The sequence below is a fragment of the Phocoena sinus genome, chromosome 4 (assembly GCF_008692025.1).
Source record: "Phocoena sinus isolate mPhoSin1 chromosome 4, mPhoSin1.pri, whole genome shotgun sequence".
NCBI classification, from domain to species: Eukaryota; Metazoa; Chordata; class Mammalia; order Artiodactyla; family Phocoenidae; genus Phocoena; species Phocoena sinus.
The window spans coordinates 1,853,385-1,868,985 of record NC_045766.1 but is presented as its reverse complement, the minus strand read 5'-3'; positions in this window follow the sequence as shown (position 1 = coordinate 1,868,985).

Below are 15,601 nucleotides of genomic sequence, written 5' to 3'. Positions count from 1 at the left end.
TGATTTCTCTGGTGTAGTGCTGGTTCCTCACATTTCGTGACGAATTGCATTCTGACTCTCAGTCTCTATTGTGTTGTCATTTTTATTTCTATATTTCTTTATGAAGCCCCCTTGTGAAGTTATTCAAATAGTTTGAACTGTTGTCAATGGTTATATACCATTGAGTGGGGTCTAATGTTGCCTTTGACCTCAATGACAGGCTGACTCTTTGTGGGAATCCCATTCTGAAGAGTAGATAGACCCAAATGGTCACTGCAAAAATAGAAACGGAAGCTATTACTCACGAGAAAGAAGATATTACAAGCTGAATGCGAGATGTTAAGTGTCTGTCAGTGTAAAACACCACATTTACAGAGTACAGGAAACTTTGAGATCTGTCATCTTTTCCCCAAACCCACGCAGAGACCAACTGCTTGTATTCAAAAGAGGAAAACAGGAAGGTTATAGAACTTATGCCAGCTGGACTATTTGAAGGCTCTGGAAAAGTTTAGCTGGGAGGAAAGGAGACTTAGGTAGCCTACCAGCTGGTCAAGACCTGTTATATTAGGATGAGCATATAATTGATCTTCCAGCAGGGGCACCTTCGTGAGTAAAAGGAAGGAAGTACTAATGATTGAGTGGGGACGGCCATCGTATACAAGGACTGCACTGAGCAAACAGACCATGCACTCATCCTAATTTTAAAAAAGAAGACGTCAACTGCTGGCCTCAAAGGGTTCAAGTAGGATCCATGAGAGAGGGACAGACAGACCTTGGCTTGCTAGACAGGGAAGAAATTTGTAAGGAACTCTGTGTGCCTGAAAGGGGATGCCTGCCTTTGGGAACTGTCAGTTGGTCAATGGAGTTGCTCAAATAAGATTGTGAGGCCTTTGATCAGGGACATTTTACTGGGGATTTGAGGGTCAGAATTATGGTTGGACTGTATGAGCTTACTGTTGTCGCAAACCTTGAGTGGCTGTGGTTCTATTAAATGAAGAAGTTCCATGGAGAGCTGTGGATTCTAACGCAAGTTGTTTTAAAGATCTGGTCCTACAATCGTACTCTAGAATGAATGCAATCTTGCATGGCTTAGTGTAGTCTAAATCACCGATCTCAGAATGAGCTGGGCAGAAACCTCAGGATCCTAAATTTGGGTGACAGGACCTAGTGTTAGGACAACTAGAACTGGGCAAGATACCAAATTAAGGTGTAGGGAATTCCCTGGCAGTCCAGTGGTTAGGACTGCACGCTTTTGCTGCCGTGGCCCAGGTTCGATCCCTGGTCAGGGAACCAAGATCCCACAAGCCAAGCAGCCAAAGCAAATAAATAAATAAATAAATAAATAAGATTAAAGTATAGGTTTGGAGACCTTGGGACATGGAGAAAAATCCTCTTTGAAGCCAAGTCGGCAATGCCTAGAATGCTCTTGGACTTGGACTTCTGAGAAGCCAGAGTGATGTTGCAAATAACCAGTCTGAAATTCCTTCCAGTGACGTTGTATCATGTGTGCATTTAATGTAAGCAATTTGAGCTATACAGGTATACGTTAAGTAGTGCTATAAAACTGTCCTCTCTATTTGTACTTTATCAAGTGGTTTAGGGGCTTTTCAAGAGTGATCTTAACTTCATGATTTTAGCCTCCTTTGCTGACATAGATTCGAGCTTCTGTGCTAGGGTACTGCCGACTTTTATCTGGCCAACAACTCCTTTTCTTCACAGTCAACTCAAGTCCCATGTTCTCTGTGAACCTTCCCTGCTAGCCACGGCTAAGGCTGGGCCACCCTATCTTAGCCTCTGGTGGGATTTCTTGTCTGCAAGGCAAATTTTAGCATGGAAATATACCTGGCTTTGTTGTCTTCTATTTGTAGCTTGGGTCCATCTGGCCTCTCTAATTAACACTGCTCATCCCTTGCCCGAGGGACTGAGTCACTCATCTCATTGGAGTCCTCTGAGCATGGTACATCCCACGGGTGGTTGTTTAGTTGAGATGGGCTCACCTGATCCTTAATTGAGAAGAGGGGCTTGCAGGAGCCTCATGTGACCTCCCAGGTGAGAGTGTCTGTAGATGAGTGTCCAGTCTTACATTTAGGTCTCTAGTCCATTTTGAGTTTATTTTTGTGTATGGTGTTAGGGAATGTTCTAATTTCATTCTTTTACGTGTAGCTGTCCAGTTTTCCCAGCAACACTTATTGAAGAGACTGTCTTTTCTCCATTGTTTCTCTTTGCCTCCTTTGTCATAGTTTAGTTGACCATAGGTGCGTGGGTTTATCTCGGCTTTCTACCTTGTTCCATTGGTCTATATTTCTGTTTTTGTGCCAGTACCATATCATCTTGATTACTGTAGCTTTGTAGTATAGTCTGAAGTCAGGGAGTCTGATTCCTTCAGCTCCATTTCTTTCCCTCAAGACTGCTTTGGCTATTCGGGGTCTTTTGTGTCTCCATACAGATTTTAAGATTTTTTGTCCTAGTTCTGTAAAAAATGCCATTGGTAGTTTGATAGGAATTGCAATGAATCTGTAGACTGCTTTGGGTAGTATAGTCATTTTCACAATATTGATTCTTCCAATCCAAGAATGTGGTATATATCTCCATCTGTTTGTATCATCTTGAATTTCTTTCAGCAGTGGTTTTCTGCATACAGGTCTTTTGTCTCCCTAGGTAGGTTTATTCCTAGGTATTTTATTCTTTTTGTTGCAGTGGTAAATGGGAGTGTTTCCTTAATTTCTCTTTCAGATTTTTCATCATTAGTATATAGGAATGCAAGAGATTTCTGTGCATTAATTTTGTATCCTACTACTTTACCAAATGCATTGATTAGCTCTAGTAGTTTTCTGTGGTAACTTTGGGATTCTGTATGTATAGTATCATGTCATCTGCAAATAGTGACAGCTTTACTTCTTCTTTCCCAATTTGTATTCCTTTTGTTTCTTTTTCTTCTCTGATTGCTGTGGCTAGGACTTCCAAAACTATGTTGAATAATAGTGGTGAGAGTAGACATCCTTGTCTTGTTCCTGATTTTAGAGGAAATGCTTTCAGTTTTTCACCATTGAGAATGATGTTTGCTGTGGGCTTATTGTATATGGCCTATATTATGATAAGGTAGGTTCCCTCTGTGCCCACTTTTTGGAGAGTTTTTATCATAAATGGGTGTTGAATTTTGTCAAAAGCTTTTTCTGCATCTATTGAGATGATCATATGGTTTTTCTTCTTCAGTTTGTTAATATGGTGTATCACATTGATTGATTTGCGTGCGTATATTGAAGAATCCTTGCATCCCTGGGATAAATCCCACTTGATCATGGTGTATGATCCTTTTAATGTGCTGTTGGATTCTGTTTGCTAGTATTTTGTTGAGGATTTTTGCATCTGTATTCATCAGTGGTATTGGTCTGTAATTTTCTTTTTTTGTAGTATCTTTGTCTGGTTTTGGTATCAGGGTGATGACAGCCTCATAGAATGAGTTTGGGAGTGCTCCTTCCTCTGCAATTGTTTGGAAGAGTTTGAGAAGGATGGGTGTCAGCTCGTCTCTAAATGTTTGATAGAATTCACCTGTGAAGCCCTCCGGTCCTGGACTTTTGTTTGTTGGAAAGTTTTTAATCACAGTTTCAATTTCATTACTTGTGATTGGTCTGTTCATATTCTCTTTTTCTTCCTGGTTCAGTCTTGGAAGATTATATGTGATGTTTGCCTTTGAGTCTTGCCCTGTGACAGACCCCTGCTGCTTCCTGGGAGGAGGATGTCACTGACTTGTGTAACTGGGCAGGGTTTGGTCCTGCCAGCAGTGGACTGACCGTGGTGTTAGCCCTCTTGGCCTGCAAGAGAAAGCTGACTGCCTCGGGGGAGAGGGCAGCGCAGTGGGGAGTGAGGCAGCGTAACTCAGTGGGCTTTATCTGGACCTTGACCCCTCGGTACTGTGTCACTGCCTGGCCCATCTTCACTGCTTGAGTGCCCATGGCATACAGGCATGTGCTGGATACTGTTATAATTACGTGACACTCAGTGACTAACCTGCCGTGGATCTTCATTTTTCGGATAAGAAATGTTTCCACCCTTGTTGCATAGAAATACTAGAATAGTCAGGTATGACCCTTTCCACACATCCTGAAACCTGAAAGATAGGCTGTTCTACATAAAATAAGAATTTCTTTTTTAAAGTATAATAACAATAACAAGGATAAGGGTAATAGCAAATACTTGGTAGTTTTCAGTACGTGCTAAGCAAATGATTCATATATATTAATTTGATAAACACTCACCACAACCCTATGAGAATTGAGGACAGAAAAGTAAAGTAACTTAAACAGGTACTAGTGGTGGAGCTGGAATCTGAACCCAGGTAATCCCAACCTTTTTTTTTTTTTAAGAACCATGCCTAGTGGCTAAAAGCTAAGGCCCTATGATCAAAGTTGGATTTAAGTGCTGGAAATCTAATACTTAACATGCGTTCTTTTTAAAAAAATTAATCTGTAAAATAAGGATAGTAAGTAATAGGATCTAACCCGAACATTGTTTGGGAATTGTGGTATCTCTGGCATATACTAAGGGCTCAGTAGATGTTAGCTTCGTGTTATTTCTAACAATGGGAATAGCAGGGCTATCAATTGATGGGTATAAAACAGTCTGGTATTTTGTATATTATGGGCACAGATGAGAGGCGGTTGTAGAATAAGAGAGGTGGAAGGTGACCATATTCTTGTTTCAGCTTTTGTGGTTGAATCTGCTGTGTAGGGTTACTGTAGCAGGCCTGAAGTTCAACTTTCATTCCTAGCAAGTTCACCTCACTTTTCAGCTGACAGTCCTGGATCTTATTTAACTGGAAAACAGCAACTGTCAGACTAATTTCCTCTTGATAATATTGTGTATTTCCTTCTCTAATTGGATAATAGAATTATTGAGAATTTTGCAAATAGAAGTGGGGGATGATCTGCTGAGGGCAGGCTGCGACAGCCATGTGCCAGATTCCGTGAGAGCTCACTGCACACGATCCAACCCACAAAATGTGGATTCATCACAATCCTCGGGCTGACATCCCTTTTTCTTTGTTTTTACTTCCTTTCGTTTCGCTGCTGATGTATGTGCTATCACCACAAACCATCATCACCTCTTTTAGGAGCCTTGCTTCCTTTGAGTAATTCTTCCTGGGCAGTTGAATCTCACTCATAAGAGAGTCAACTGCATGCATTCAAATCTAGGTTTTTCATTGGTGAAACAAAGCAGAAGAGACAGTCAAGATTTTTGGAAAAGCCATGTTTTTTCAACCTCCAATTACTGCAGTGTTTACATTTTTTATTACCTTATGTTTGTTAAAGGGGTGAAAATCAGTTCAAGAAATAACAGGAGCAAATCATAATTTTTACTATTTCTGAAGAAATTTTTATGTTGATGAAATTATATGGTACTAGTTTGCAATTTTGGTGCTCCTGAAATCTTCATAGGAAATATTTGCTAAGAATATTTTAAAATTTTCAATATCTGCTACTAGTGTTTGGGTTGTGTGTGTCTCTCTCTTCCCTCTCCAAATGCATTTAGTTACCTCTTAATATATATATGTATATTTGTGTGTGTGTATCTGCAATAAGGATACAAACTCTGATTTTTTGAGGGTTTTTTTTTTTAAAACATGTGGTCCAAGATATAAATGGATTCTGGAAATAGGAAAAGTTTCATATTATTAAAAGGGTTGTTGAGAATTTGGGGATAGCATTCAAAGACATTACCTTCAGACTAAGAGTAAGAATGTAAGAAAAGAAGTATCTGAACTCAAAAGTGTGTCTTGGATTGTTGTGAAAAAACCTTTACTAGTAAATGTTTGTGTAGCCAATCCAATATTATTGTGTGATCAGTAGTACACACAGTAATTACGTTTATAACAATTCTGCATTACTAGATGACAATAGTGAAGAATTAGGGTAACCTAGGTGTGATTATCTTAACATGGATGCACTCTTTTCATTCCCGAGAGGTTATTATTCTTTTTTTGATGGGTGGCACTTATCTTTCAAAAAAATTTTTTTATTGAAGTATAGTTGATTTACAGTGTTGTGGTAGATTCAGGTATAGAGCAAAGTGATTCAGTTACATATATATGTGTGTGTGTGTATGTATATATATTATTTTTCAGATTATTTTCCATCATAGGTTATTACAAAATAATGAATATAGTTCCCTGTGCTATACAGTAGGTCCTTGTTGATTATTTTATATATAGTGGTGTGTGTATGTTAATCTCAAATTCCTAATTTATCCCTCCTTTCCACCTTTCCCCTTTGGTAGCCATAAGTTTGTTTTTTATGTCTGTGAGTCTGTTTCTGTTACATAAATAAGTTCATTTGTGTCCTATTTTAGATTCCACATATAAGTGATATCATATGATATTTGTCTTTCTCTGTCTGACTTACTTCACTTAGCAATGACAATCTCTAGGTCCATCCATGTTGCTGCAAATGGCATTATTTCATTCTTTTTCTATGGCTGGGTACTATTCCATTGTACATATGTACCACATCTTCTTTATCCATTCCTCTGTGAATGGACTCTTAGGTTGTCATCACTCTTCTGTGGTCTACAGCACTGGCCTTGGCAGTTGCCTTGCGGGCGCTGACCACAGCAGTTCAAGGAGAGGGTTGGTGACGCTTCCCTCTTCCCAGTTGGTGCTGAGCCTCTGCCTGCTCACGTTTCTCCCTTGTCAAATCCCTGACCGTGGCTGATGTTGAAGATCCTTAGCTCAGTCTCTCACAGTTACGGAAGAAGAATTCCAGGAAAGTCAAGACCCATTTTCGTTTCTTCCAGAGGCAAGGGAAAGCTTTATCCTTTGCTCGGAGCATGGAGAGGTGGGAGCCACGCCCTAGAGCACAGGCTCTCCCTGACAGGTCGTGGGCGGGGCTGCTTTCTAGGGATCTCGTCAGTGGGGAGGGGGGAGACGGAGTTCTCGTGGGGCGTCGCGAGGCTGGCGCAGCGTCTCTGCACACGGCCCGCCGCCGCCATCTTGGATTGAGTGGGCTGCGGGGCTTCTGCGCACGGTCACGAGCTGAGGTGTTGGCACAGCTGTTTCGCGCTGGGAACGCTGGTCTGAAGGGCCGGGGGTGAGGCCTCTGCACGCGACCTCCTGTGAGCAAGTGAAGGTAAACCAAGCACCAGGGGAAAATGAAGGTGAGACTTTACTGTATTACCCACATGCCCCTGGAATCGCTAGTGTGCTTTGCCGGTGAAAAATCTCTCCTGTGACTTTCGTCCGGCTCCTCATTCTTGAGGGTCGAAGGTCCGTCTTCCGAACTGCTTCCCGCTGATTTTGGTGTTCTTACCGCGGGGACAGGAGCGGAACTTGCCTCCAGCTGCCCTTAGATGTGCTTGACGGTCACCAGGCCTCGGCATTGACTGCTCGTGTCCCTGAGTGCCCACCATTTGTCTGAACTTTTAGAGACAAAGGACACCAGATAATTTAGGATGCATGGACCCAGTGTTAGCCAGAGTCATGGCCACATGTCAGATTTCTCCTAAAACTGAATGTATTTTTTGCCTGCGGGGAAGGGTGCCCTGACCCCGAGGCTCACTGCCGCGGCCTGAATGTTGCCAGTCACGATTTGGTGGTTTTTCGGAAGAGAAGCTTCAGGTCAGAGAGGGGTTCACACGAATGGTCCAGGGGGCCATTGCCCAAGGTTGCATCTCTGGAAGTTGGGGCTCTGGGGCCTCTTCCCTCGAGTGTGCTGTCCCCACGGAGTGACCCCTGCAGCTTCAGAGATGGATGGTTAGGGTCACCAGGTGGCGTCGGTCACACACAGCAGTGAGCTGACCTCGCAGCTGCCATTTACCAGGTTTTTAGGTTCACCTGGTCTCCTGGCCCAAAGATGGGGGAGGGCCAGGTGGCTGGATGCAGGTGGCAGCTGGTCACCGTATTCCGTGAGGGCTCTCATGGTTTCTGTCACCTGGATGGCACTCTTGAGTTGTTCCATTTCAAGGGGGCTAAGGTGTCCCTTCTCTCGGGCTTGGGGAATGGGCTTACCATCCACGAGTTCAAACGCACTGGACTTTCACTTACCCCTTGGGGCTACTGCATGTGGAGCAGGGCAATCCGAAGCAACATAACTTAGAGACGCATTGATGGGCCAACTTTCCCCATCTCCCAGGGCCAGGCTGTGTTACACAGGAAGATTACATGTTTGGGGGTCAGGGAGCAATACCCTAGAAACTTCCTGTTCTGCTGGATGCACCCTAATGAGCTGTCCTTGAGTATGGTGGACGTTTGGTTTCCAGTACCTTAGACATTCTGTTTTCAGAGTGTAGGAATTTGTTTCCAACTACTGAGGGGGTAGTTGGAGTAATTTGTTGGCACGCAGATGCCAAAAGATATGAGCCAAGTAAGATTTCTGGTTCTGGAAATTTGGAACCAGCACCAAACTGTTAATGAATTCCTCAAAAGACTCAAAAAGGAGGTGTCCAATGGGCTTATACTCATATAACTGGGGGTCCCCCTTGAATTTGTAGTGACCCATGCTTTAGATAGTCCCTCCTCCATCAGAATATTCTACAGGAGGTTGGAGGGGATGCTTTCGGGCCAGAGCAGCTTAGCCATGTTAGTTCTTGACTTCTCTGGTCCTTTAGGGAGTGGCAGGATCTTCTCTTTCCTCCTTTCAACCAAAAAGGAGGAGTTTTCGGACTTCCCACCAGGTGAGGGCTGAAAGTACGAGAGATCCCCATGGGGTACTCTCCAGATCGCCACGGTGGCTGGTGTTCTGTGCTGATACCAGGAGGAGAGCCCCTGGGACCTTGGTGGAGGTCGATAGAGAATCACCCAGGATTCACCTCACCAGCGGAGGGGGACGGAGCAATAACGGGGTTCCTAGTCTTGCAAGCGGCTTGCAGTACCCCTCAGCCCCACTTCAGAGAAGCCAGTGCTGACCGCAAGAGGTCAGGTCACCAGTCAAGTACCTGCTCTGGGACTGTTTCACACTTGGGAACCCCCGGTGCCTGTTCCTGAACTCAGATCGACTTGTCAGTGGTCCTCGTTATCCAGGGCTTTTCCCAGTCTTGCCTCTTGGCTCATGGGGCTGGCCACTTTCCTTGACCAAATGGAAAGTGACGATGGAAAATGCTGCTGTTGACCCCTGGAGATTGGCGAGGAGGGGAGAAAGTCCTGGTGCGGCCGCTCTTGCTTTGTACCGGGGTCAAGCGGTCAGCTCTACTGGTGAGACAGTGGGCAAGACTGCATGGCTCCCTCTCATCCACAGACCTGGCCTTAGGTGTCCAGTTCTGCAAGAAGGCCAGCCAGAGGCAGACACAGGCGAGTTTCAGTCTCTGATCCCCAATGATGCTGCCATGTGATCCCCTCATGGGGGCGTGGTCCAGATTACCCTGGAGGCTATGTTGTGTATGCACCACACCTGGGTATCAGTTGCTGGGCAGAGTTGCTCTTGTTATTGAAGAAAAGTTCCGTTGTTTGTGTAGGTGCCTCAGCACTATTGCATGACAGATGCTGGGGGCTCTGGAGTCTGACAGATGTAGCTTGAGTTTGGGTTCACTTACCAGCTGTGTGACCTTGGACACATTACTGAACCCTGCTGAGCCTCCATTTCTTCATCTGTAAAATGGGGATAACAAGGGGGTTTTGGGATGGAGGCCTGCCAGCAGCCTTGGTAAACTATGGCTTAACCCTTGTGAGTAAAGTAGCACCAAGGTTAAAATGAACATGGAAAAACTCAGTGCATTTGAATCTTTTGGCAAAGTTGTGACCAATATAGCCCATAAAATTTGATTTTAAGCAAATGAAGTACTGAATGGAAAAAAGTAACCCTACCAAGGACTGTACATTGTAATTTTCGATGATATTGCATGACATTTTACCTTTGAAGTCTCTGTCTGCACATGTTTCTATCTTTGATTTTGACTGTCCTCAAAGCAAGGCTGTGTTTCAGCCATGCTAGAGGTGGTCTGTGGTATGTATCTGTTAACACTGTGGGTTCTGGAGCTTAGACGGCCTGCACTTGAATCTTGTCTGTCCACTTGCTGGCCGAGTGGTCTTGGGCGAGGTACTTAGCCTGGTTGTGCTTCAGTTTTCCCATCTCCCCGGTGAGAATAATAATATCACCTCCCTTATGGGTTAGTTGTGGGTATTATGAGATACTATTTTAAATGCTTCATATGCATTTCTCAGCATATGGTAAACATCCAGTAAACATTACCCACTCCTTACCCATCCCCATTCCTGAAACATAAAGTTAATGCTAATGATCATTTGCCTTTATCAGAATTTCTCTTTATGGCTAATTAAACATTAGCTTTAACAGTGAAAAAAAGTCAGGCAACAGGAACAGATACAGGGGTATTAAAGAAAAGTCTAACCATTTTCTGGCCTATGAGAAATGCGGAAAAAACAGTCAAATGTTCTAGAATAGGTGAATAGAGAAGAAGTAAAGACAGAGCCAGAGCTTCCACCTGTTGACCTACAGAGGATAGAGGGGAGCACCACCTCCCAGGCTGCTCACAGCTGGGTGCACACCTCTAGGGCTCAGGTTTCCTGAGTCACGCTTGATTCTGGAGATGCACCCATAGAAGGGGTGAGATGGTGGCTGAGAGCTTGTCAGAGGGCATCACTAGCATGAAGGGGTAGAGACCTTCTGAGAAGACTGGTCCAGGCCCAGTGGCTGCCCAGCTAGACCTCTGAGGGAGTAAGAACTTGTGGGGAGACAGGTGGTGGGTTAAGCCATCCCCTGCACATCAGCAGGGGATGTTCCAGGGCTAGAAGTAGCCAGGTGGACTAGGACATGGTCCCCAAGGAGCCTGACTCATCCACACTGAGATAGGTAGAAAGTGACGTACCTTCTCTAATTCACTTGAATGTCATCTTAGGAAGAAAGGAATGTGGATGGCCTTCCCTAATCTTGCACCTGATGCTCTCCTAGGGAGAAAATAGGCTGGAGGTGGAAGACTGAGGGTGCTCTGAGAGATGGTATATTGTTATAAAGTGGAGCTGAATACGATCCCTAGGGACTGGTTAAAGCTTACTCCAGTTGGTGGTATAAACTGGTCAACTATTTCCCTCCACCAACCCAATGGAGGGGACTGACAGAGGAGGCTAGGTTAATTGAGATTTAAGATATGTTCTCTGCATTTTTTTAAAGTTATACTTTGAATTAAACTTTGCAACATAAGCCAGTAGGCAAAATGTGTGTTTTTCGTGAGTTTTTCAGTAAGCATTTTCCAGGGAGAATAACCAAAACACATTCATTGCTTTCTAAAAGGAATCGGTGACCCCCCAAATCGAGGGATTATGACTTTGCCAAAGATTTAGAGAGAAAACTGCTGAAAGTGCTTTCTTATCTGTAAAAGGCAAGGGACAGTAGTTACCTCTGTATTTTTTTTCCAGCATGGATTCATGTGTAATATATTCCATTAAAGAAATATAAAAGATGCACATCCAAAGCATGATGTTAAATTCAGTCGATGGTCTAACATGACATGTAGTCAGATGTTAGAGACTGGAGACTTTCTCCAGATACCATGTTGTCAGTGATCTTGTGATGACTGCTTTTCATTCAGGATGCTGTTTTCTGAGTCTGCAGAGGGGCCACATTCAGAGTAGCTTGATTCAACAGAGTTTTGTCTGTTTCCTGTACCACACACATACAGCACCAGGGTGACATTTAGTTATCAAGCCAGATTCCCTTCCATATCTGCCTAAGGGGAGAGCCTTTGAGCTCCAGTAGTGGGACACCTGCTTGCTGACAGCTTTACAAAGGTTTCTCACCAATCACATGGGATTAATGTGCACCTGAATCATGTTCATTCATTTGCTGTCTTAACCTTGACAAACATTGGGGTGGTCCCTGGGAGAGTTTTGTTTCAGGAAGGACAACATTTACGTATGGTTGCCCAGATTTGTTAAGTAAACACCGTCTCAAAATAGAGGAATAAAAGGAATGTTTAGAATGGATTGCCTGGTATTCACCTAAACGTTCAAGAAGTTATTCATAGCTTTAATTTTTTGACCACCCACTCTGTGCAAGGTATTATAAGACAGAGATGAATACAATAGGCCTTTTTACCCCAAGTGTCTTCCCCTAATGCAATAAAAATACCTGCGTACAAAAAATTGCTTTTATGCATGTAGTCATGTGCATTTTCTAGGAAGAATGTTTATAACACTTTCATTTGCTTTTCAAATAAACCAGTGACTTCAAAAGGGCAAGAACAAAGGGAGTTTTAATCTACTAAATGTAAGCCTGTGCTTTTTGGTGATAATTATTCAGAAAGTTCTGTGACTTAGTCTGCTTTTGGTTAGCAATGATAAAATTATATCAGTAAGAAAGAGAATTCAATTATTTAGCATATTTGTAGAGTAACCACAACATATTAAGAGTGTGTTAGATGCTAGAGAAACAAAAATAAGGAAGATGTAGTACTTGCCATTATGGAGACCAGTAGCCAATGAGGACAAAACAAAATGGTACAAATTATAGGAGAGGTTTGAGCTAAGTGTGTGGGATAAAGAGGAGAGTTGGTGAAGCTTCTCAAAGGACTGTCATTTAAACTGAGCTGAAGAACATATATAGAGAGGCTTTTCCTTCTGCCAGTGAGACGTACAGGTATACCTTGCTTAATTGCATTTTGCAGATATTGTATTTTTCACAAATTGAAGGTTTGTGGAAACCCTGAGTCTATCAGCGCAGTTTTTCCAACAACATTTGCTCACTTCGTGCCTCTCTGTCACATTTTGATAATTCTTGTGATATTTCAAACCTTTCCATTATTATTGTATTTGTTATAGTGATCTGTGATCAATGATCTTTGATGTTACTATTGTAATTGTTTTGAGGTGCCACAAACTGTACCCATGTAAGACAGCTAACTTGGTTGTACGTTCTCTGTGTTCTGATTGCTCCACCGATGGGCCATTCTCCCATCTCTCTTCCTCCGCTGGGGCCTCCCTGTTCCCTGAGACACAACCATATTGAAATTAGGCCAATTAATAACCTTACAATGGCCTCTAAGTGTCCAAGTGAAAGGAAGAGTTGTGTAATTCTCACTTTAAATCAGAAGCTAGAAATGATTACGCTTAGTGTGAGGAAGGCATGTCAAAAGCTGAGACAGGCTGAAAGCTAGGCCTCTTGTACCAGTTAGCCATGTTGTGAATGCAAAGAATTATTTGATTTACTGAACCATTTATTTTTTAAATTAAAAATTATTTTATTGAAGTATAGTTGATTTACAATGTCGTGTTAATTTCTGCTGTACAGCAAAGTGATTCAGTTATCCATATATTGATATATACCTTTTTTTGGGTATTCTTTTCCATGGTGGTTTATCACAGGATAGTGAATATAGTTCCCTGTGCTATACAGTAGGACCTTGTTGTTATCCATTCTATATATAATAGTTTGCATCTGCTAACCCCAAACTCCAAATCCATCCCTCCCCCACCCCTGTCTCCCTTGGCAACCACAAGTCTGGTCTCTATGTCTGTGAGTCTGTTTCTCTTTCATAGATAAGTTTATTTGTGTCATATTTTAGATTGCACATATAAGTGATATCATATGGATTTGTATTTTTCTTTCTGACTTACTTCACTTAGTATGATAATCTCTAGTTGCATCCATGTTGCTGCAAATGGCATTATTTCATTCATTTTTATGGCTGAGTAATATTCCATTGTATATCTGTACCACATCTTGTTTATCTGTTCATCTGTATCATGGACATTTAGGTTGTTTCCATGTCTTGGCTATTGTGAATAGGGCTGCTATGAACATAGGGGTGCATGTATCTTTTTGAATTATAGTTTTGTCTGGATATATGCCCAGGAGTAGGATTGCTGGATCGTATACTCAATGATTTATGATAAAGGAACTGGGGCTCAGAATCTTGTGGACTAATATTACACAGCTAATTCATTAAATAGGTAGAGTAAAAATTGATTTTATCAGTCTATTTAGATTATAGGCAGCTCCCAGTTAGACTTGGATTGCATTTTTTACAAGCCGCTTCTTAGTAATCCTGAGCCCTAGATTAGTGGTTCTTAAGCTTTTGCACATCAGAATCACCTGGATGGCTCATATAAACAGACTGCTGGGTTCTACCCCCAAAGTTTCTGATTTAGTAGGTCTGGGGTGGAGTCCTAGAACATGCATCCACAGACCACGCTTTGAGAACCAGTGCTACAGATTAAAAAAAGGCTTATTTATCTAAGTGTTAATGTTTAAAATGCGCTTATGGATTAATGGAAATTTACATCTTTTTCTTTTTCCATATACTAATTATCTCTCTCCCATTTCCTCCCTACAACTGGGTCTTTTAAAGGAAACAGTGAAGCCTTTAGGATGACTATTGTAAAATACAGATGTTGGTGAGAATACAGAGAAATTGGTATCCTTGTTCGTTGCTGATGGGAATATAAAATTGTGCATCTGCAGTGGAAGCCAGTCTGGTAGTTCAGCAAAGAATTTAAATGTAGAATGAACATGTGATCCAGCATTTCAGCTCCTAGGTATATGCCCTAAATAAGTGAAATCAGGGATTCAAACAGATATTTGTTCATAAGAGCAATATTCCCAATGGCCAAAAGGTGGAAACGATTAAAATATCCATGAATGGGTGAACAAAATGTGTCATATAGATACAATGGAATATTATTCAGCCTTAATTGGGAATGAAATTCTGTAACATGCTACAGCGTGGATGTACCTTGAGAACATTATGCTAAGTGAAATAAGCCAGACTCAATAGGAAAAATATTGTATGATTCTACTTTTATGAGGTACCTAGGACAGTCAGATTGACAGAGACAGAGAGTACAATAGTGGTTGCCAGGGCTGAGGGGAGGGACAAGTGGGGAGTTATAATTTAATGGGTAGAATTTCAGTTTAGGATGATAAAGTTCTGCAGATGGGTGGTAGCGATGGTTGTACAGCATGGTGAATGTGCTTAAGGTCACTGAAGTGTACACTTAAAATCGTTAAAGTTATAAATTTTGTTATGCACATTTTATTATAATAAAAAAGGACTTTAAAGAGTATAGTCCATACCCTCCCTCTTGCTTATCTCAGTATTTCTCCAAAGCTTGCTAGAATAACCTAGACTTCTTTGAATGACTGATGAATTTAACATGGAGCAATATTTACTCATAGAGTGGAAAGATAAACCTCAATTTTAGATATGTCTCCTGCCAGAATTTGAGCTATTATAGAAACTGACCCAGAAAAATAATGCACACGTTGAACTCACCCAGGAGTTAACCCTTCACATCCAACCACTGGCCAGACTTCGAGGAAAATAACACGTCTCAATTTGTCTGAATGGAAGCTGTTGTCTGTAAGTTGAGCTCGTGGAAAATGGCTGGGAGTCAGAGGCTGTCTGATTTGGCATCCCTGATGTCTGTCTCTGACACTTATGTCTAAATTAGACTGCTGCTAATTAAATAAACGTGTAAAGCCAGCATCATGCCCTATCTCTCCTCCTTCATAAAGCAGGGCATTGCCATTTGGGGTAGTTGTTCGTATCCATAATTTCATAATTTCTAACCTTAGGCATAACTGTTTAACTCAATTAAATGGGACAAAAGTGAACTTCGTTGAAAAACCTAATAGTAAAATAAATATACGGAGTAAAATGCTCAGGGTGATTTCTGCAACTC